This window comes from Ostrea edulis, chromosome 8 (genome assembly GCF_947568905.1).
Source record: "Ostrea edulis chromosome 8, xbOstEdul1.1, whole genome shotgun sequence".
In the NCBI taxonomy this organism is placed as follows: domain Eukaryota; kingdom Metazoa; phylum Mollusca; class Bivalvia; order Ostreida; family Ostreidae; genus Ostrea; species Ostrea edulis.
Window position 1 is genome coordinate 5,431,280 of NC_079171.1, and position 20,074 is coordinate 5,451,353.

At 36.7% G+C, this 20,074-nt stretch overlaps 2 pseudogenes; both read left to right on the forward strand.

Moving 5' to 3' along the window:
• The window catches only part of LOC130049860 (talin-2-like), an 8,741-nt pseudogene extending 529 nt beyond the window's left edge, over positions 1 to 8,212 (forward strand).
• An 8,509-nt stretch (positions 8,213 to 16,721) lies between these two features.
• LOC130049858 (uncharacterized) lies at positions 16,722 to 19,175 on the forward strand (annotated as a pseudogene).
• Positions 19,176 to 20,074: the final 899 nt, after the last annotated feature.

Sequence of the window (20,074 nt, forward strand, 5' to 3'; positions counted from 1 at the left end):
GTAGGTATCACACATGTCCGGGTTAACTTCAGGAACTTCATATTGAACTGTACTGTAGGTAGTCATAATGACACATGTGCGGGTTAACTTCTGTAACTTTATATTGAACTGTACTGTAGGTAGTCATAATGACACATGTCCAGGTTAACTTCTGTAACTTTATATTGAACTGTACTGTAGGTAGTCATAATGACATATGTCCGGGTTAACTTCAGGAACTTTATATTGATCTGTGCTGTAGGTAGTCATAATGACACATGTCCGGGTTAACTTATGTGACTAACAGTTGTGTGAAATTTGGGGGGAGGGGGTGTTTCTGAATGGTAGACTCTTGGTCTATAAGTCTAGATGTGTTTAAAAACTTTTCTGTACACGATACTGAGAGAGAGAGAGAAAAAAAAACAAGGCATGTGGACTCCTAACAGAAATTGATCATCATTTAGGCATGTCATTGCTTTGAAGAAGAAAAAATACAACTCTTTGAGAGCTGTAGCCGTCAAAAGCTATCCTCTGCTTAGATGTACTCTTTTAACAAAATGCAAGTAGATTTCTCAGAGATAGAGTGCATGGTAAATCTATGACTTAATACAGTGACTGACAATCAGCGCTCATTATAGAAGTTCTCTGTGCTGTTGCATGTTTTAATGTTTCTGTAACTGTCATTGATGTCTGTGACGAGACAGTCTTATAGATGGTAGGTGTGTCCATCGTTTTGTCCAGATAAAAACAAACCCTATCTGTTTCTAATGATGAACCTTTGTGCTAATGTTTCTGTGTATTGAACATGTGCATGCTCTTCTAACTTTTCAGGTTCGCACGCGCAAAGATGTAAATCTCGTTGTCTTAGCAACCAATGCGCTTCGCTTTGACATGTTATTATATGGCTATTTCACCTTGTGTATTTTTAACCTCTTAATCTAATAGCCACATTTGTTTTGTTTTCTTTCAACAACTGAGCTGAGTACAAAACTTTGGATTTCAGCTGTAAATGTTTTCAAAAATTTAATTACCTGATTCTCTATGAAAGAAAAAACAAATCTTGTATTATTTTATCATCAAAGGTTAAGCAAATTCATTCAAATGGAGATTTAAGAGGTAGACAGATATCAACATTGAGGTGTCGGTTTTATTTTTGCAGTGTACTGGTATATATATATAGTATGATCACTGTCTGTATCAATGTATTGTATCTCAATATATAAACTGTAAGGCCTCAATAGACAGTCGATTTTATCCAGACAGGATATTTTAGGAGTAGATTTTATCCAGATAGGATGTTATAAGAGTCGATTTTATCCAGATAGCATATTAAAGGAGTCTATTTTATCCAGATAGGATGTTATAGGAGTAGATTTTATCCAGAAAGGATATTTTAGGAGTAGATTTTATCCAGATAGGATATTTTAGGAGTAAGTTTTATCCAGAAAGAATATTTTAGGAGTAGATTTTATCCAGATAGGATATTTTAGGAGTAGGTTTTATCCAGACATGATATTAGAGAACAGAGTTGGAAGTAATACCACAATCTATGGAAGAATTTGCTGCCAGATTTGTGCCAGTCTCTGAATTCTTGAGTTATCTTTTTGATAGCACATTCATGTTTTAGTTAACCCTCCCCTATTTTTATTGCACACCTGGCCTTGAGGTTGTAAAAGTTTTACCATACTCTTACTTAAACTCCATGTTTGTGTTTTAAGTATAGAACTCTTGAGTAAGCTTCGAAACAAACTCAAAAATGTTGAGCATATTACTTCATTTGAATAATCCTGTGGGGATCTGGGTTAGAATAGGTCCTCAGTACGCCTTGCTTGTCGTAAGAGGCGACTAAATGGGTCTGTACTTCAGATGAGACTGCAAAAACTGAGGTCCCGTGTCACAGCATGTGTGGAATGATAAAGATCCCTCCCTGCTCAGTCACCATAAGCGCCGAGCATAGGCCTAAATTTTACAGCCCTTCACCGGCAGTGGTGACATCTCCATATGAGTGAAAGATTCTCGAGAGGGACGTTGAATAATATTTAATCAATCGTTTGAATGATTTGATAAGTTATATGTCCTTCCCTTTTGAGTATGAGCATGATTTAGACCACGCAGGTTGAGTATGAAAACATGCTAAAAACTGTTATAACCTCCTGGCCTGATCAGTTGTTTGTTACACATATCATCTCTTGGAAGCCGTCAGAATTGTGACTGCTTTAGACTGGGGAGTCAAGGCTGACAAACCTGATGTGAATATCTCAAAAATCTTAAAATAAGGTTTGAGTTTTCTTTTATTTGAGCATTCAAAATTGATGTAAAATCTCAGACTTTAGTTTCAACAGAAATCTTGGCTTCTCAACACAATGCTAATATTTCTACTTAAATATAACACAAGAGTTCAAATTTTGATTGAGTTCAATGATAGTCTTTGGATCTAACCAGAAAGATTGCTGACAAAAACGTAATGGAAAAAAAATAAAGAAAATCCTCAGTAGTGACACCGTGGTCCTAATAAAGATGACAAGAGTCTTTTTTCAGGAATGAATCACAGTGAGGGTGTGGCCCCACCTTGTTTTGCTGTTAATCTTGTGTCCCCTATCTTGTTTTGCTGTTCATCTCAAACATGTTTTGTTTCTGTGTGACTTTGTTGTGCTCTAAGTTTGTTAAAATGCAGAGAAATTGATGCGTGGAACCTCCAAGATATGGTAGAACTGTTGGGCAATGGGAAATTTCTCTAAATTTATTTGTAGATAATCATTCCCTTGCTTATCGGTGGAAAGCCTCTGTAGATAATTTGTAGATAATTTTTCTCTTGATTGTTAATGGAAATCCTTATTGACAATTTGTAGATAATATTTCTCTTGATTGTCAATGGAAATTCATCTTGACAATTTGTAGATAATTTTTCTCTTGATTGTTAATGGAAAATCTCTCTTGACAATTTGTAGACCTGATAATGATTCTTCTTTGTTGTCATTGGAAACCTCTAAATAATTGGTAGATAATTTTTACTTTGCTTATCATCGGAAAGCCCTTTAGATAATTTTTACTTTGCTTATCAGTGTAAAGCCCCTGTAGATAATTGGTAGATAATTTTTACTTTGCTTATCAGTGGAAAGCCCCTGTGAATAATTGGTAGATAATTGTTATTCCCTTAAATAATTGGTAGATAATTTTTTTTACAGTAAATGGACCACTCTCTTCTGGATAATATTTTCTTTTTATTGTCATTGGAAAGCCCCTGTAGATAATTGTAAATAGGTCAATGGCTCTAGACTTTATTATTCACCTTGACTACAGATACTTGTAAACAGATCAATGGCTCTAGACTTTATTATTCACATTGACTACAGATACTTGTAAACAGATAAATGCCTTTAGACTTTATTATTCACATTGACTACAGATACTTGTAAACAGATAAATGCCTCTAGACTTCATTATTCACATTGACTACAGATACTTGTAAACAGATAAATGCCTCTAGACTTTAGTACATATCCACGTGCAATTAAAAGCTTGTAATCACCAGTTATATTCACATTTATAGCTTTATTACAAAATGTTACACGACCAATATTATATTGTAATGTTCATATTTTTCTTTTTCTGACAAATAAAAGTGAAAAGAAAATATCACCGTGAAAAGTTTGTTATTTGATTGCTAATGTATAAGTTTTCTGTGAAATGGTTAATGTCGCTGAAGAGATCTAATGTAAGAGTTTTCTGTGAAATGGTTAACGTCGCTGAAGAGATCTAATCTAAAGAGTTCTCTGTGAAATGGTTAATGTCGCTGAAGAGATTGTTTATATTGCCCTCCTATTGACAGATTCAGAGAGAACAGGAAGAGGTAAAACGGGTCTAAGATCCCGATCTGTATTACATCTATGAAGTTTGTCGTATAGCGTAATAAGTTGTACAGTTATTGTACGAACACACTTTTAGCAAAATTAGTATCTTTCTGTGAGATTTAGATGTACGGTGTATCATGTGATTTCATTAATCATTTCCTTCCGGTGACGGGTGTATGGTGTATATACATGTACTTACGTACTCTCATGAATATTGGAAAACGTGTATGCAACGTGCCCTTAATGTAGACAATTACACACACTATCAACACCTCTAAGATCTAAGTAATTATTTATAAAGTATTTATTTATTAAGTATTTATCTATAAAATATTTATTTGTAAAGTATTTATTTCAAAACTACAATATGCAACCAAACTATTAACACACGACATACCTAGAACAGCTATTGATGAGACGTATATAGTATAATATAGAATAAATGAGATCTTATACTTTTACGGAAGTTTCATCAAATTATGACAAAAAACATCCAGTGGTTGGATAGAGAAGATTATTGTTAATCCATTTGAAATAATTGTGTAGAAAAGCTGATTGTTAATCCATTTGAAATCATTGTGTAGAAAAGCTGATTGTTAATGTATGTGAACTCATTGTGTAGAAAAACTATTTGTTAATCCATGTGAAATCATTGTGTAGAAAAGCTGATTGTTAATCCATGTGAAATCTGTGATGAGAGAAATATGCTGACTCTACATTTTTCTGTAAACACAGATTGGTGCCACGTACCACAAATCCCAGATTCTGGACGACGATGGACAGTGGCCAGAAGGACTCATATCAGCGGTAAGTCTCACCCGAGATACACAAGTCTCATCTCAGTACGTCAACGAGACGCACAAGTCTAATCTCAGTATGTCAATGAGATCCACAAGTCTCATCTCATTATGCAAGACTAGTGAATTTCTGATCTCAGTATATGAGACTAGTGAATTTCGAATCTCAGTAAACGAGACTAGTAAATGTCTGTTCTCAGTATGCGAGACTAGTGAATGTCTGATCTCAGTATATGAGACTAGTGAATGTCTGATCTCAGTATGATAGACTAGTGAATGTATGATCTCAGTATGATAGACTAGTGAATGTCTGATCTCAGTATGATAGACTAGTGAATGTCTGATCTCAGTATGATAGACTAGTAAATGTTTGATCTCAGTATGATAGACTAGTGAATTTCTGATCTCAGTATGATAGACAAGTGAATGTCTGATCTCAGTATGATAGACTAGTGAATGTCTGATTTCAGTATGATAGACTAGTAAATGTTTGATCTCAGTATGTGACACTATCGAATGTTTGACCTCAGTATACAAGACTAGTAAATGTTTGATCTCAGTATGCGAGACTAGTGAATGTCTGATCTCAGTACATTAGGCTAGTGAATGTTTCCATTATTTACACCATACACAACTCGTAAACGATGAGCAGAACCACAACAGTCTATCTCAGTCATTAGTTACATGACAGCTCATCATATTCATTGTTTAGTTAACACAACAGTATTGCTTTACATGAAAATCTTGTAGTCGTGTGTTTAGTGTAAATACACCCTAGGTTTCCACGTTTCCAGCAGATTATTTGTCAATTTGAGGGAGTTGAGCACACTTCCACTTCTAATGAACTAAAATTTCACTGACAGGCCAAAATGGTGACAGCAGCGACACACAGCTTATGCGAGTCAGCCAATGCCATGGTTCAGGGTCACGCCACGGAGGAGCGGCTGATTGCCTCAGCGAAAGAGGTTGCGGGGTCAACAGCCCATCTGTTAGTGGCCTGTAGGGTCAAGGCTGACCCGGACTCGGTTGCCATGAAGCGACTTCAGGTAAGTAGGAGTCCATTACGGATATCCTGTCTACATGCTTACATACTACATATTGTTTACAGTTACTTATAGAATAAAAACAGAATTATTTTTATGGGGAAACTCTTGATTTCCTTTTCTCCACTATTTCGTTCAGTCTTTGTTGTCAGACAGTATTCAGTGTTGATGCATTGTATTAAGTAAATTATCTGGATTTTCGTTTTTGTCTCCCAATGTTTCCTTTGTGATAGACATATCGTTCAGTGTTACCTGTCAATGATTGGAACCAAACAGCATCACCATGACAGGCTCAAAGAGATTTTTTAACTAATTAGAAAACGGAAACTGTGTAAGCTTTTGGACTCGTTAAAAATACAGACACGGTATCAAAAATAAAATCCCTTCATGCCACAGTCTAGAGAGGCTCCAAGTCAACTTGTGATACAGTTTGATTAAATTCAGAGTTATTTCCCTTGGCAAATATTGGACACTGACTGAATGGTCGTTATTAATTTTAACCTCATTTTTCTGTGTACTTCCTCTGTAGGCTGCTGGGAACGCCGTCAAGCGAGCGACAGAGGTCCTGGTGAAGGCCGCAAAGCAGGACAAACAGCGAGATGAAGATGATGTAGACGTGGCAGTGGATTCCCGTGAAGTGGGCGGCATTAAACAGGTCAGCCTGACCTATATCTGGTCTTCTCATTCTATTGATTGTCTCACTTCAGTATTCAAGATTATGATTGTATATACATGTAGTTTGTATTTATATTTTTAAGCTAGCTCAACTGAAAACAGGCTTGTTGTGAGGATAAATTTTGTATTAGGGAGTTCAGACATTGAATGTAAATGTTTCGTGGCTTGACATAATCTATGGTTAACCGGAAAGTTGCAATAATTTTCATTCAATTTATCATTCATTGTGGCCAAAAAAGATTGTAATCTGTTTTCATTTGAGTGGCTACATATTGATTATGTACTCAACTCTGTAATTCTCAATAGAAAAATCAACTCAACTCTGTAATTCCTAATAGAAAAATCAACTCTACTCTGTAATTCTCAATAGAAAAATCAACTCTGTAATTCCCAATAGAAAAATGAACTCAACTCTGTAATTCCCAATAGAAAAATCAACTCATTTCTGTAATTCTCAATAGAAAAATCAACTCAACTCTGTAATTCCTAATAGAAAACTCAACTCTGTAATTCCCAATAGAAAAATCAACTCAACTCTGTAATTTCCAATAGAAAAATCAACTCAACTCTGTAATTCCTAATAGAAAACTCAACTCTGTAATTCCCAATAGAAAAATCAACTCAACTCTGTAATTCCCAATAGAAAAATCAACTCAACTCTGTAATTCCCAAGAGAGAAATCAACTCAACTTTATAATTCCCAATAACAAAATCAACACAACTCTATATTTTCACGAGGGCCATGTTGGATTACACGCTACACCTTAGTCTGTTTATATGCTTTGTCCTCATCATCTAGATTTTTCTTGCATAACCTTTTTCACTCCTTATGAATTTGACAGGAATTACAAATCCAAGAGATGTTACGGAAAGAGAGATAGTGGATCGAAGCCCGAGAGAAGCTGGCTAAGTTCCGGAAGCAGCGGTATAAAGACAACCCCCAGGACAACGACTCTTCTTCACCATTCTAACTCTTCAGCTTCAAGTGTATACGCATATTGCCTGTCAAATGTATTGTGATTTCATAATGGCTTCCATGTCTAATGTTCGGGTCAAAACAAGACCATGAAGACAAACGTTCCAGTGAATGGGATCTGGGGTGTGTTTTGGATCAGGAAAGCGTTTTAGCAGATTGGTTTTTTGTTAAGAGAGATAAGAGGTGTGCTTGACTGCATACCATGGTTGAATGGAAATAGTAAACAGGGATCAGATACAAAGATGACATCTCCTAGTATTTATAGACATGTTATTTATAGACATGATGTAACATGTGGGAGGAGTGATACCAGCATTGTAGAACATTCTATTTTAAGAAATTGTTAAACAAGAAATATTAAGAGAACACCTTCTACTCAGAATAGATAGAATACATGAGGCCTGTCTTAATGGTACATCTTTATCAAATGGAATTGTCATAGCATAGTGTGTATATTGTAACACAAAATTTGTGATATATGTGTGTTTAAAATAATAGAATTATTATGCAATATTAATATATGAATTTTTAATACCACTTTCACTTGAAAACCATATTTTTGTGGATTCGCTATACAACTCTGTAATGAAATAAATAATGTTGCTGACACTGCATGTGATGTGAGACGTATGTACAAATAATAACATTATGTATCAATACCTATATACTAACATCATGGAGTAATCCTCCCTCATTTTTTGGAATGAGTGTGAACCATAATTTTTTTGTTTGCTGTTGCTATAGAAACACTAGGCCTGGGTGTTTATTTTGTTAGCTGTTGCTATAGAAACACTAGGCCTGGGTGTTTATTTTGCTAGTTTTACTTTGTGTTAACAATAGACATTTATGGATGACATTTTTATTTTATGGCTTTATGACGAGTAATACCAAGTATTTATTTCACAAGCTAGTCTTCTCCTGTATACTAACCAGTGCCGGACAGACATACATTTATATCACCTACTCATAGGTCTGCTAGACTCTTATGTTAACCTCTCATTCTACACTACCTATCGTACAGTTTTATACATGAACTGTATATCCCATGATGCATCATTAGCCGAGTTTATTCTGAGACGTGCATCACTGAAGAGACATTATTTGTCGAAATGTGCATCTGGTGCATCAAAATTGGTACCGTATAAGTTTTACGTGATGTAACTACCGCATGTTCAATACATGATATCTGTAGAGGAATTTTCTCATTAGTTACATACAGGTTAAAGATACAGTTGGATTTCAATATCTCGAACACCGATATCTCGAATATGGACACGTTAAAGTGATTTAGAAGTCCCAAACACTTATGTTTTAAGTATTTATCTCTCAATATCTTGAATCCTCGGATATCTTGATGAATTTAGTTCGTGTTCCATCGACTTTGAGATGACGAGGTTTAACTGTACTTGTATCATACAACCAAAAGGGGACCCAGGCTTTGAATGTTTCCAATTTTGTATAGCAGTGAGGACTTGAATTGACAGTATATCATGAAATGCGACTGAGGGGGGGTCAAAAGGTCAATAGCTTGGGTGTCTGATATATTGACTGGTATATCGTTATACGTTATATATTGACTGGTATCTCATTATACGTAATATATTGATCGGTATATCGTTGTACGTGATATATTGACTGGTATATCGTTATACGTGATATATTGACTGGTATATCGTTATACGTGATATTTTGACTGGTATATCGTTATACGTGATATATTGACTGGTATCTCGTTGATATAGACTCCTTATGTTGTAGCCACTGAACCGTAAAGAACCTAGCATGAACTTTCTGTGTGTATGTCTGTAAAATTCTGCTTCATACTTGTAAACTAGATGTGACGAAAACACATGAACTGCATATCAAAGATTTTAATCTGGACGCTTAACTTTGTATTGAAGTGTTACAAAAGATGACAATAAATTTATGCATTATTAACCAGTGCTGTCATTCTTATCCTCCCTGAATAATTTCAGGGGGGGGGGGCATTTAGTTGCTGTCGTGTCTGTGCTTATAAGTCCTTCTGTCCGAACTCGTATCCCCCAAACATTTCATTAGACATTTAATTGACCACAGACGCTCCATGAGACGAGTAGTTTTGGACCCAAGTCTCTCAAGGACATTTTGGAAAGGTCAAGGCCACTTTGAACTGGTAAATGTTAATTAATTTAAGAGTTTTTCATGTGAAACCCATCAAATTTTTTGAAAACCGAAACTTTTCATCGGAAATTGATCGTACTTCATTCCTTGGGACTGGGAATTTGGAAGCAAGGTCAGTCTAGAAGGTCAAGGTCACTTAGAACATAATACCTTACGAAAGATGAAGATAACGAACAGTGATCGATTTTTGGGAGAAACGTATTATGGTACAGTGATGTTTGTACGTCCGTCTGTCTGTTCTGGGTTTTCTGGTTCTAATTGCATTTCTCTTCACCTATCAAGCTGAAACTTGCTAGGTAGATTCTTTGTGGATCACTCGAGATCATGTTGCAATGTTTATCCATTTCAACCTCTCTTGCAGGATTTTGGGACCTTTATTTGAAAATTATTGTTTAATGCAGGGTACATAATTTGTCCGGCTAAGTACTCCCACCATTTTCAAGTGACGATCATTTTGTTTTATAATGTCTGTATGGAAATTGAAGATATTGCAAGGATTTTGATTTTCGTCAGTTTTTGAGAAATTTGACATGTTGTTGAAATTAGTCTGTTTTGAGAATATATGGAGGAAAAAAATACCTGAAACAAATTTTTACAAATTACGTCTTCAGGAAAGCACCTTATATTACCATTTTCACGGGCGTGCACCGTTTGCGGTACTCTTGTTCTAATCACCTTATTTCTGTCTGTCCATAAACTTTTCATTTTCTGCAGAACCACGTGGCAAATTTTAATTAAACAACCTCACACATACACATTCACACACATACTCAGCCTAACACACATTCACACACATACACATTCACACACATACTCAGCCATACACATATACATTCACACATATACTCAGTCTCACACATACACATTCACACACATACTCAGCCTAACACACATTAACACATTCACACACATACTCAGCCTCACACATACACATTCACACATATACTCAGCCTCACACATACACATTCACACACATACTCAGCTCCACACATACACATTAACACACATACTCAGCCTCACACATACACATTCACACACATACTCAACCTCACACACACATTCACACACATACTCTGCCACACACATACACATTTTGTTATAGCTTAAGGACTCACATGTGACATTATTAAAGATGTGGGCAGTAACTCTAGAGCACGCGTTTCAGAATTTATTGGAAAAAATTGTGAAGAACTAGGTATGATCTATGACTTAAATATATATAGCACGGAAATAGCAATGAACTATTAAATGAACATAACTGCCCCAAGTGAAGAAATAATTAATATAAAGCACATAAACTTTATTTGGATACTCACTTCCGCTCTTACCTGGGGTTGAACTTATGACCAATATGTGTCTAATATGTTCGTCCTATATCCAAACAGATACATGTCTAATATGTACGTCCTATACCCAGACAGATACATATTTAATATGTACGTCCTATACCCGGAGAGATACATGTCTAATATGTACGTCCTATACCCAGACAGATACGTGTCTAATATGTACGTCCTATACCCAGACAGACACATGTCTAGTATGTACGTTCTATACCCAGACAAATACGTGTCTAATATATATGTCATATACCCAGACAGATACATGTCTAATATGTATGTCCTATACCCAGACAGATACATATTTAATATGTATGTCCTATACCCAGACAGATACGTGTCTAATATGTATGTTATATACCCGACGAATACGCCTACACAACTTATACTTGTCAGCAAGTAACAAGGAATGTTAACTTCTATATGTTAGGTCGTTCTTGGCACACTGATTTTGACTACGGATTACTTCGTCCACCTCATGAAGGTATAGGACGGGGTGCTTACTCCTCCAGGATACCTGATCCCACCTCTCCATGAGTCTGTGTTTACCCAACTATTTTGTATTGCTTGTATGAGTTATGAGATGTGACCGGTCGACAGGAGATGCTTATTCCTCCTCTGGTATACCCCACCTCTGGTATATCCAGGGACCCGTGTTTGCCAACTCTCTATTTTGTACATGTATTGCTTATAGGAGTTATGAGATTTATCACTGTGTGTGCTATTCACCGGCTTTCACGGATGTTGGCACTAGGAGGTCATTTCGTGGAAGGAAACCGGAGTACCCTTCAAGGAAAACCACGAGTCCAAACACAAATTTTGTATAAATCTCCATAACACACAAATTGTGTACAGGTGATTTGGTATAAATCTCCATAAGACAAACAGCATATCATCATTGAATACATCACTGGAAGAAAGTTTTGTTTAACTTAATTTCTAATTCACTAGTTCAAGAAAACATTCAGGAAGTAAGACTCGAACAGGTAATATAGGAAAAGCTCGCATGCGTGAGTGTAGCACACGTTTAATCATACACGTGTGAATGTACATAGATATCTGGAGGTTCATTATTCCACTCAACTCAATCTAGAAAAAAAAAATTGTTAACTACATTGGTATAAATCGTGTATATATAACGTATTCATCATGTCATTTTCTCACCAGGGGGCGCAATACACAAGCTTCACTTGCACTTCTGAAAAAAAAAAGTCCAGGTAATTTACCTATTTGTGTTGCCTGTAATTTACAGTAAATATATAGAAGGTGTGTCCTCGGGCGAGATAATGATGTCATACCGCTACAAGCAAGACCTGATAAAATGTGTGAGGTATTGGGTTTAAATTGTTGCATATCAAGGCAGAGAAACTTTGAGTGTCATTAAACAGGCACGTAGTATCTGGTTGTTTTGGGTGGGTTTTTTTCATAATGGGGGGGGGGGTGAAATATTGATTATATCTTATTTAACGTCTCTCGAGAGAATTTGCCACTGATATGGAGAGATCAACGAATCTGGTGAAGGACTTCAATATGTAGACGTGTGTTCGGTGCTTACGACCCTTGAGCAATGGGGGTTCTGGTTCTTTAGCGTGCCACGCCTGCTTTGACACGGGGCATCCATTTTTAAAGTTATCTCCGAAGACTCGTGACATTCACATCTGATGCCGAGCGTTTGGTGTTGGAATTGTCACTAACTGTCGCGGTCGGGATTCGAACTCCGGACTTCTGCATGCGAGGCGAACACTGTAATCGCTAGGAAGCTGGAGGATGATTTGTTTAAAATTCTTGAATTCAAATTGGCCCACCTTCCAAATTCTAAATTGATTGGGGGGGGGGGGGGTCGATAGAAGTGAAAGTTACCGGTCTCTCAGATATAACCTTAAAAAACGGAGGTATATCCTGTCGTGCTAGACGTAGGCATGATAAAGAGCCCTCACTCGGACGCTGTATCTATGTATAGTTTATTTTCTGATAAAGAACCCTCACTCGGTCGTTGTAACTGTGTATAGTTTATTTTGTGTTAAAGAACCCTCACTCGGTCGTTGTAAATGTGAATACTTTATTTTCTGATACACCCTCACTGAAACAGCTGTTTGTTTTTTGTCTTTTTTACCCAAGATGAGGTCAAACTAAATACGCTCTATCGTGAAATATATATTGCTAAGGGAAGCAGAAATCATAGAGAGAACATACTTAGAATCCACCTTTTTATATATCAACAGAGGATATGCTTACTTCTAGGCACCTGATCCCACCTCTGGTGTGTCCAGGGGTCCGCGTTTGCCCGACTGTCTATTTTGTATTACTTATAGGAGTTATGAGATCGATCACTGTTCGTTATCTTCACCTTGCATACTCCATACACATAAATATGTATTTTTTTAAAAAAAATGGAAGAAAGGGGTGTGGATGCTATCCCCTCTCCACGGTTTTATCATTTTCTGACACCCCTCCCCCTTCGCCTCTCCTACCAATTGTGACATTGTGTTGTAGAAAATAAATAAATCAAATATACAAGAAGTTAAATTCCAATCTAATTAAAATGAGATCCTAGGATACGCTCACAATCGCTACAAAGTATACGGAGTGGATCTAAGATTAGATTAGATTAGATTGAGTTAAATTCCAAAAAACCTTTCAAATTTTATTATTTTTTTCTGATTGCCACCACAGGAAATGATTTATAAACTTTGCCAATGATGAATAAGAGGTGTTCATTCTCCCCCTACCCCAAAACAACATTGAAAAATATAAAACGATTTTCTCCAAAAAAATTCCCCATATATAACCTTTTAAAATCTAACTTGTTCTTAATCGCAATTTATATTTTCAAGATAAGTGATTATGGATTTTATTTTTTTCTACCCCTTCTATATAAATGTACATATATGTAGCGATTTACGTCAAATGTACCGGAATCCCGCAGGCATCTGTTAAACCCGAAGAGATACAGCAAAAAAAACCCAAAAAAAACGATTGAAGCAGATTGACCCCCCCCGATTGAAGCAGAATGAATTCAAACTAAGATGTACACGTCAGATGTAGCTAATGCAACTATTAACAAGACTTAACAGATTTATTCCGTAATATATGAAATAGCTAGAAGGCTGCCAGAATTTATGTTTAAATCAAATTAAAATGTCATCTCATTATCAATATAAATAGTTAGATTAGAAATCAACTGTTAGAAGTTCTCGCTCATTTAATGTTAGAAGAATGATGTGGTCACTCAGTCTCTGCTTGTTTTTTTTTTTTTTTTTTTTTTTTAAGTAATAAATCAAACACAAAATGTTAAAACATGTATTATGTGTAAATATATACACGTGACAAGTTCCTACAAGAAGGCGGGGGCATATAAACCTTGACTTTATCAATAGATGTCAGTAGCGGATCCAGGATTTCCGAAAGGGGGGGATTGATTGATTGTATCTTGTTTAAAGTCTCTCTGGGGAATTTTTCACAAAGACCGGTGAAGGGCTTCAAATGTAGGCCTTTGCTCGGCGCTTACGGCCATTGAGCAGTGAGGGTTTTTTTTAGCGTGTCACACCTCCGGGACATCCGTTTCAAGGTCACTTCCGAGAACCGTGACATTCACATCTGATGCCGAGCGTTTGGCGATGGAACTATCCCTAACTGTTTTAACGACTTAGGTATGTCGCGGCTGTGATTCGAACCCCCCATCGCTGCGGTGGGCACATTTGAAAGTCGAGTATTAGCTGAAATCATCAGCAATTTGGGGTGCTGAAGTTTAACTTACATTATTTTGTAAATTTTTTGCTCTAAAAAGGGAATGACCTGGGCCCCTGCTCTCCAAATCCACCACTGGATGTCCCTGCCCGCTAACACATGTCAATACCGAAAATACAAGACTGTATTCCGCCATGTAAACTTATACACATACTTATCTGAGCTTAATCAATTTATGGTGCAATGTTTTAAGATAAAATTGCTGTGCCACTTGTAAACAAATTCCTGAAATCTTAAGTCGTATTTGTCCGATTCTAAGTGTTTTCTAAGCTACATTAATCATTCTAATTCTTCAATTCCGTTCTGTTCCGCGTTTTAGCAACATCCGTTTCTAGTACCTAAAATGCGAGATTATTCATGACCCACAGGGTTGAATTTCAATACAAACGGAGAAATTTGATTGCATTTTTGATGAGAGCAAATTCTGTCTTCTGACGTAAATGTTGGCATAGCTACCCATTTAAAGTGAAAAATAAAATTTGGGGGAAAATCGTGAATCAGTCCCTTTAAAATATTTCAATCACATTCATGTATACACTCCTCTTCGCGGTACGCACGTTTTAATCATTTTTAATATAAAACCCTGAGAGAAAATTCATGTCATGAGTATTTGGCAAATAGATATTGTTTAAATTGAACCTGATCAAAGCATGAACATTACAAAATATGTACATACATGAAGCTGCGCTCGCTCAAACGGTAGCACCGTCAACATATTAATAATAACAAATATTCATTGTATATACATTGATTGTATTTTTTATGAGAGCAAATTCTGTCTTCTGACGTAAATGTTGTCATAGCTACCCAACATGAACTAGGTCAAAGCAAACTGCAAACAATTTAACCAGGCGATAACACATCACTAGCGTATACTGGCCGACGCGCCGCACAGGTATTTAATCACGGGACTAGGCGGAAGGTCGAAAGAACAGGGAGGCCATGTTGGATTTTCAGGTTAGACAAAATTATATCAACGCATTCTGACATTGTAGTGTCAATAATATCGATATTTCTGTGATCAGTGAGATATATCTGATCAACTAGATAATGATTTCATATAATACTTCTCATTACCAGCTCGTTGGAGTTATCGTGCTTTGATGACTCTTGTGCGTCATTGGTAAGAAAATGCACAAATCTCGCGAGCAAGTGCGAGATTACTGGGACATAAACGGAACGAAATGTACATAGACCCCCCCTTTTTTGTAAGAGTTAAAATACATAGTGTATTTTTAAATAAAATTACCATTAATCAAACTGCATTTTTCAAATATTCTAACACTATCTTATTAAAGATGTTACATGTTTTTTTAAACTCCACCACACCTGTTTTAAAAATTCCAAACAACGATGTTCTCTGGACATCCAAGTCCATCAATATTTTGTAATTTTCAAATTAGCTTAGATGCAGTTTGGAAACGCATTAGGTGTGTTAATTAGTGTTATAAACGTCTTTAAAAAATGCAGTTTGGCATATACATGTATATAACTTGTTCTAAAATATGGATATTGACGGGGTGTGGCGGTGGGTGGGGGGTGTTCGTGTACGATTTCAAAGTCCATGCCATAAGAACCTCTCCTAATTGTATGATAAAATAGAATATCTTCATAGTCTGACAGAATAACTTTAAAAACATTGAGCACATTAATTACAAGAAAATTTCTTGTGTTGGATGTGCATATAGGTTTTTCCCTTTACAGTTCTTCTTGAGATTGAGGCTTTATATCGCACGGTCAGATTTGGCAAATTTAGTAGATTCTCTCTCTCACATAGTTTAAAAAGTTCGTCTGTTTTCTTGTAAGAATAATCAATTCCTAAATTTGACTTTAGAATTTTAATCAGTGTTGTGGTTTGCAGTCGGTTATAATATGTATTCAATACCATAATTCATATTACGTATGCCAAAGTAATGTATTTGCATTATGTTGTCCCGGTAGCACGACTTTACGCGCCTTTAATTTGAAGAGTTCCACTAATGGAAATGATAAGTATTCGGGGAGGGGGGGGGTATATCGATGCCTTTTACTTATCATTTCATTTGAAATATTAAAATTATTGTATTATATCATAGTGTAATTGTTTCTTGTCAATTGTTTTGACCTTTTGAAATATTTTATTAAGATCCCCCTTTTTTATTGACAGTAAACTACTCGTGATCCCGGCGTCAGAAATGCATCCCCGGCGCAGTGCTCAGGAAGTCCTACTGTGTGACCTCTGTGAGACTGTCCCCCTACAGAGTCATTGTGAAGTTTGTGCCGTAAATCTCTGTGTTAACTGTGTAGGAAAACACCTCTCGGACTCCTCTAAACAACATCATGTCATGCCCTATTTACAAAGAAAGTCTACTCCCAACTACCCAAGATGTCCGAAACAAGTCGAAAAACACTGCGAACTTCACTGTGAGAATTGTGATATTCCTGTTTGTATTAAATGCGTCTCCTCAGGTAAACACGAAGGTCACAAGTTATCAGAATGTCTGGAAAAACTCGGCGCTAAAACACAAAATTTACAAGAAGATTTGGAGGAACTCGAGACCCGAATTTACCCGCGATATGAAGAAATGGCGTCCGATGTCCAAACTGAAAAAGCCGACATAGAAACAAACTACGGGAAATTGACCACAGCTGCCGAACAAGAAGGTGAAATTTTACACCGGGAGATCACCGCCATTGTCAATCAGCGGAAATCTGCCATTGCAGAGATGAAAAACAAACACCTTTCTACCCTGAATAGAAATACAGATGAAATCACACAGAAAATGGCGGAACTCAAACATATCATGTCCGACTTGAAATCAATCCTAACATCAGATAACGTCTCCTTAACCTCTACTTACAAAACTAGGAAATCGGAATTTAGAACATTACCGCCTAAAGTTCGAGTTACATTACCGAGGTTTACTCCTCAGAAAATAAACAAAGATCAGCTCAATGAAATGTTTGGTTCCCTGTCGCCATTATCCATTAACACAGAACATGGCGACACAATGAAGTCAGCAGAAGCTGTATCGTCTCCTTCAGTCAAACCACTGCTTGATGAGCCGGTATGACACTCTATACAGTGTTAGCTGTCTGAGTGAAGATCAAGTCTGGACACGCGGGGATAACGACACCATGAAGCTGCTCAACCTCCAGAGTGAACTACTGACATCAATAAAAACCAAGTCAGGGAACGTACCGGGGGACATAGCAGTGACACGGGACGGAGATCTTGTTTATACTGACCCTAATAATAACACCGTAAACTTAATTAAGAATACAAAGATACGGACCGTGATCACACTACAGGGGTGGAGACCTCGCGGTGTCTGCTGTACCGCGGGTAACGATCTCCTGGTTACCATGGTCAGTGATGATAGAAAACAATCCAAAGTCGTGCGTTACTCCGGCTCCACAGAGAAACAAAGCATTCAGTTTGATGATCAGGGTCGTCCTCTCTATTCATCTGGTGATTATATCAATAAATACATCAGTGAGAATAGGAACCTGGATATCTGTGTGGCTGACTATGGAGCTAGAACAGTAGTGGTGGTCAATCAGTCAGGAAAACTCCGATTTAGATACACTGGTCATCCCTCTAATACCGAGCAATCATTTTATCCAGTCGGCATCACTACAGACAGCCAGAGTCACATCCTGACAGCAGACTTATACAATCACTGTATCCACATCCTAGATCAGGACGGACAGTTCCTCCATTACATTCACTGTGATTTACGCCGTCCATTCGGTTTATGTGTGGACATCAGAGACAACCTCTTTGTGGCTGAGTGGGATACTGCTAAAGTGAAGAAAATCCAATATCTATAAACACAGTGTTAATTACACAGCTCTACAGTGTTCATTACATCTATCAAAACGGTGTTAATTACACATCTCTACAGTGCTATTTACATCAGTGTGTTGATTACAACTGCTTGTTAATTACAGCCCTGGGTATATTACAGTCTTGTGTTGATTACAGTTCCTTGTTAATTACAGCCCTGTGTTAATTACAGTCCTGTGTTAATTACAGTTCCTTGTTAATTACAGCCCTGTGTTAATTACAGCCCTGTGTCTGTGATGTGTAATTAACATGTACTTGTGTTTGTGAGTTTAACTGATAGAACATTACTCTCTCACTGCTGTTTACTAATTATATCTTATCTGTATCATTATGTTTAGTGGAACAGTATTAATATTAGTACATTAATTACTAGTTTGACCGTGTTACTAGTTATCTCTATACAATCTTTTGTGGACTTATTTGACTGTGTTACTAGTTATCTATATCTTTTGTGGACTAATTTGACTGTGTTACTAATTATCTATCTCTATACAATCTTTTGTGGACTAATTTGACCGTGTTACTAGTTATCTATCTATATACAATCTTTTGTGGACTAATTTGACTGTGTTACTAGTTATCTATCTCTATACAATCTTTTGTGGACTAATTTGACTGTGTTACTAGTTATCTATCTCTATACAATCTTTGGTGGACTAATTTGACTGTGTTACTAGTTATCTATATATAATCTTTTGTGGACTAATTTGACTGTTTTACTAGTATCAATATGTGTACAATTTTTAATGTGTATATTATAGATAAACATGATTTAGAGTTCAGTCTTACTTTATTACTGAATACTTACTTAGATTTGTAGTACAGGCAGCTCTTCAGATTAGTAGTACTGTAACAGATAGTGACCACAAACGTTCGGTCTTTATCACAGAGCTTCAGATCCAACGTCACAGTCTTCTGTCTACAATCAATAACGTCACAGCAAGTAACCAAATCTCCACCGTCCTACAAAAGAAACACAGATAAAGTGTTATCATGTTAAACTGAATTATCAAGAATTGTCTGTGATATAAATATGTAAATGTGATGGAAAGGAAAAAATATTGTTCAAGCAGGAATCAAACCTGAGTCCCCTAATTTGAGCTATTCAGACCAATATCCATGATTTGACTAGACTGGGCCTGGGGGTTATAACTTTTTGAGCACGTTTTCATACTCAAACTCTGTGCTCTAAATCGTACTCGTATTCAAAAGTGAAGGTTATAAAACATTTATAAAACCATTCTCACACTCAAATGGAGTACAGACTCGATATTTTTCGAGTATGCTGGGAGCTTGCTGAGAGTTGTACTCAAAACAAATATGGCTGAAATTGAGTATGAGTGCATGAAAGGTTTTAAATATCTAGGCCAGGATGCAAATGAAATGTGAAGATAGCGAACAGTGATCAATCTCATAACTCCTATCAGCAATACAAAATAGATATTTGGGCAAACACGGACCTCTGTACATACCAGAGGTGGGACCAGGTGCCTAGGAGGAGTTAACATCCCCTGTCGACCGGTCACACCCACCGTGAGCCCTTTTTCCCGATCAGGTAAACGGAGTTTAAATGTAAAGGGAAGGGAAAAAATGCATAGCTCAACCAGGAATCAAACCTGACACCTCTGCATTTGTAGTCACGTGTTCTAATCACTGTGATATTCAGACCAATACATA